Source organism: Nematolebias whitei, chromosome 13 (assembly GCF_014905685.2).
Source record: "Nematolebias whitei isolate Nwh7 chromosome 13, NemWhi1, whole genome shotgun sequence".
In the NCBI taxonomy this organism is placed as follows: domain Eukaryota; kingdom Metazoa; phylum Chordata; class Actinopteri; order Cyprinodontiformes; family Rivulidae; genus Nematolebias; species Nematolebias whitei.
In genome coordinates, this window is record NC_056510.1 from 34576646 (window position 1) to 34581715 (window position 5070).

The following is a 5070-nucleotide window of genomic DNA, read 5'->3' on the forward strand; positions in this document are numbered from 1 at the left end:
TGTTAGGAGTGCGCGGGGAACCCAGATGTTATGAGACCCAGAACGAGGCAGACACAGGGGAAATACAAAAGAACAGTGTTTATTATGTACAGTGAATTAATAGCGTCCACAAGCTGCTTCACAGAGGCTCCTGGAAAAAGGGACGACAGATTAATAGTTGTCCAATGGGGGAAGGCCAGAGTGGTTTGTTTAATGAGCGTTTTGTCCTTACAGTCCAAACCTGGTCCTTCAGTCCAAGGAGAGCGAGCAGCAGAGGGAAATCCAACAAGGGTCCAAAGGGGAACGAGGAAGGCTGGCAACTGGAGGCAAAGAGGCACGAGGAATACCTGACAGGCCAAGGGATCCAGATCAGGTCACGAGGGAATCCAAAAAGCACGAGGAACCAGGAAACTGGAAAAAAGAGCAAAAGGTGAACAAATTCTTTTCACCAAGACATTTGCCTCACAACAGTACTATACCATAAGAGGTGATATGCTCCAGCGTCGAGTCACACCGGACTGCAGCCTTAAGTAGATGGAGAGGCTCATCAGGCTGATGGCCGCCAGGTGTTGGTAATCAGCGGCCATCAGCAAGGCAGGCTGCAGGCAGTGGGACCCTTACAGTACCCCCCCTCAAGAATCGCCACCTGGCGACCTGAGGCGCTTCTCGGGGTGGTCTCTGTAGAACCTGGAAATGAGACTAGGATCAAGGATAAAGGACCTGGGGATCCATGACCTCTCCTCAGGACCGTACCCCTCCCAATCGACCAGGTATTGGAAGCCCCTACTCCTGCGTCTCACGTCCAAGATGGAACGGACGGAGAATGCAGGGTGGTTGTCGATCAGGCGAGGCGGCGGAGGGAGGTCAGATGGAGGACACAGGGGACCGAGGGAGACAGGCTTCACCTGCGAGACGTGGAACGTAGGATGGATGCGCATGGCCCTGGGGAGCTGGAGGCGGACCACAGAGGGGTTGATAATACGGGTGATGGGGAAGGGACCAATGAAGCGGGGGGCCAGTTTGCGAGGGGTGTCCTGCAGCTTAATGTCTTTGGTGGACAGCCAAACTTGCTGGCCGACCTGGTAGGCGGGCGTCTCCGAACGGTGGCGGTCAGCAAACCGTTTTGCCTGGGCTGCGGTCCTAAGGAGGGTCGCTTTGGCCTGGCGCCAGATGCGATGGCAACGCCTAAAGTGATGCTGGATGGATGGGACCGAACAGTCTGTCTCGGAGTCAGGGAACAAGGGGGATGGTAACCCAGGGAGGCCTCAAAGGGGGACATGCCGGTGGCAGAGGAGCGGAGGGAGTTATGAGCATACTCCACCCAAACCAAGTGCTGGCTCCAGGACGAAGGATTAGACTCGACCAGGCAACGCGGTGTGGACTCCAGCTCCTGATTGCAGCGCTTGGCTTGTCCGTTAGCCTGAGGATGGTAACCAGAGGTGAGGCTAACGGACGCCCCGAGTGACTTGCAAAAGGAGTGCCAGACCTGGGAGAGGAACTGCCGGCCTCGGTCAGAGACAATGTCCGATGGGATCCCATGGAGCCTAAACACATGGAGGGTGAGTAAGTGGCCAGTCTCAAGGGCAGAGGGGAGCTTAGGGAGGGGAACAAAATGAGCGTCCTTAGAGAAGCGGTCGACCACCGTGAGGATGGTGGTGTTGCCGTCAGATGGAGGAAGACCGGTAACAAAATCAAGGGCGATGTGGGACCAAGGGCAACTAGGGGTCGGGAGGGGGAGCAGAGGGCCAGCCGGGGGTTGAGTACCGGACTTGTTTCTGGCACAGACAGGGCAGGCAGAAACAAAGTCCTTGATATCAGAGTTCATAGACGGCCACCAGAAATGGGTCTTGGCGAGGGAGAGCATGCGGTTGACTCCAGGGTGACAAAAAAGTTTATTGGAGTGAAGCCATTGGAGCACCTGGGACCACACGCTGGAGGGGACGAAGAGGGTGCCAGGGGGACCACCTCCTGGATCAGGTTCGGAGAGGAGGGCCTGTTGAACGGTGGCGGTGATGGGCCAAGAAAGAGAACCAACAGTGCAGGAAGATGGAATAATTGAGTCAGAAGCCTCGGGCGAGTCAGGTGGGGCAAACTGCCTGGACAGGGCATCAGGCTTAATGTTCTTGGAGCCCGGGCGAAAGGTCAAAACAAAGTTGAAACGGTTAAAGAAAAGCGACCAACGGGCCTGACGCTTGGCGTTCCGGAGATAAATTAAGTTTTTGTGATCTGTCCAGATCAAAAAAGGTGTCCCAGTGCCTTCCAGCCAGTGCCACCATTCCTCGAGTGCGAGTTTGACCGCCAAAAGCTCGCGGTTGCCCACGTCGTAATTTCGTTCTGCCTGAGAGAGACGACGAGAGAAGAAGGCACAGGGATGGACCTTGTTATCCAGAGGAGATCGCTGGGAGAGGACCGCCCCAACCCCAGTGTCAGAGGCGTCCACCTCCAAGATGAACTGGCGCCGAGGAAAAGAGGGATTTAAGTTTTGAGAAGGCGGCTTCAGCCTCCGGGGTCCAGTGAAAGGCTCGGGCGGTTGAAGTGAGCTGAGACAGGGGGGCGGCGACACGACTGTAATTCTTAATAAAACGCCTATAGAAATTTGCAAAACCCAGGAAGCGTTGTAACTGCTTCCTGGACTCGGGGGTCGGCCAGTCGACTACCGCCCTGGTCTTCTCAGGGTCGGTTCGGCAACGACCTCCCTCAAAAATAAAACCTAAGAATGAGACAGTGGAGGTGTTAAACTCACACTTCTCGGCTTTAACAAATAATTGGTTCTCCAGCAGCCGCTGAAGAACCGTGCAAACGTGGGCCGTGTGTTGAGCGGGGTCGCGGGAATAAATAAGGATATCTAAATAAACAAACACAAAATTACCAATGAAGTCGCGCAGGACGTCATTAACGAGCGCCTGAAAAACAGCGGGGGCATTGGTTAACCCAAAAGGCATAACTAAGTACTCGAAGTGGCCCAGAGGAGTGCGAAAGGCGGTCTTCCCCTCGTCGCCCTCTTTAATACGGACGAGGTGGTACGCGTTTCGAAGATCAAGTTTAGAAAAACAGGAAGCAGACTGTAACTGCTCCTGAAGAGAATCAATAAGAGGAAGAGGATATTTATTTTTAATGGTTATGTTATTCAAACTGCGATAATCTATACATGGCCGGAGTGATTTATACTTTTTAGAAACAAAGAAAAAACCCGCTCCCACAGGGGAGGTCGAGGGTCTAATAATGCCTGAGGCAAGAGATTCATTAACATAGTCAGACATAGACTCTCTCTCAGGACCAGAAAGGTTGTAGAGTCTACTTGACGGCAAGGGGGCGCCAGGTAATAAGTCAATCGCGCAGTCATAGGGACGGTGAGGAGGAAGTGACAAGGCGCGTTGTTTACTAAAGACGGCCGCCAGGTCGCGGTATTCTGCAGGAACCGAGGTAAGATCGATTTCCTCTAGAGGAGGCGTGTCTCGAGGGAACTCTTTAACAGCGGAGCGCAGACAATTGCTGAGACACTTGTCGCTCCATTTATCAATACAGCCACGCTCCCAGTTAATAACTGGGTTATGGTTACGAAGCCAGGGGAAACCTAGAATTACTTGAGATGTACGAGAATTGAAAATAAAGAAATCAGTCATTTCGTGGTGATTTCCAGAGATTATGACGTGTAGCTCGGTGGTTTTTAAATTAATACGGGTCAACCTGTCTCCGGTTAAGCCGGCGACAGAAATTGACGGAATCTCGTGAGTAGGTAGAGAATACTCTTTAACTAAATCGGAGCTAATCAAATTTTGTTCAGCACCTGAATCGATGAGAGCAGAGAAAGAATAACGACGGTTTTGTGTCCGAATGACCATGGGAAGTAATAGTTTAAATGGGGAGGTTAACGCAGACGTTCCCACCAGTAACTCCCGCTTTACTGGTGGAAGTTCTCGTTTCCCCGAAACGGACAGTGGGGCAGAAAATGACCGGGATTACCACAATAAATGCAGAGACGGGCATATACACGCCGCTGTCTCTCTGCAGGAGTCAGCCGTGCGCGCCCCACCTGCATGGGCTCGGGGGAGCGATCCCGTGAGGGAAAAGAAGATGATTGGCTGTGACCAGGTAGCAAGGAAGACTGGGAGTTGTAGTTCACAGGGGACTGTTTTGAAGAAACGGACTCGTAGCGAGGGGTCATAAACCCGGAAGTGGAAGGATTATGGGAAACGTAGTGCTGAGGTGCAGGCTTGGGCTCACCTGGAGGAGTCAAAAACCCGGAAGTCAAGGGTCGATGGGAATTGTAGTTTGCCTCTCTACGTCTCTCCCGGAAACGGTCATCGATTGAGATGGCAAGGTCTATCAGTTTGTCGAAAGTCTCGGGTTCATCTCGCGTGGCCAGCTGGTCTTTGAGAAAATCAGACAGAGCATTAAGGAAAATACCTTGGAGGGCGAGCTCGTCCCATCCTGTTTGGGCAGCAAGGATCCGAAACTCCAGAGCGAACTCCGAGGCATTACGACGGCCCTGTCGTAAGTTCAACAACCGCTTGGCGGCATTTGAAGCCTGCAGGGGACAGTCAAAAATCCTGCGAAACTCTAGAAGAAAAAGGGCATAGGAAGCAGGGGGGTTATCATGACTCAAGAGGAACGAGTGAGCCCACCGGAGAGCGTTACCTTTGAGCTGGCTTACGAAGAAGGTGATTTTGGCCGTGTCCGACGAGAACTGGGAGGGAGCCCCCTCGAAGGCGAGTCGGCACTGGAGCAAGAAGCCGCCACATTGGTCAGGGTCTCCAGTGAAAAACTCAGATGGTTTAATGAAAATTTGTTGAACAGGAGGAGTGGGACCAAGAGCCACGGGGGCTGGCGGAACGACTGGAGCTGAGGAGGCAGAAGCTTGCAGCTGACGTTTTATGGAATAAATCATACCTCCGAGCTCCTGAAGGTTGGACTGGACCGTGGTCTGGTGAGTCAGCACCTGATGAATTACTTTGTCCATCCTGTCGATCCGCTCCTCCGTGGGAACGGGGGAGGTCTGCTCGCTCTTGGTCTCATTCTGGGTCTGTTGTGGCTGGAGCATTTCTGTTAGGAGTGCGCGGGGAACCCAGATGTTATGAGACCCAGAACGAG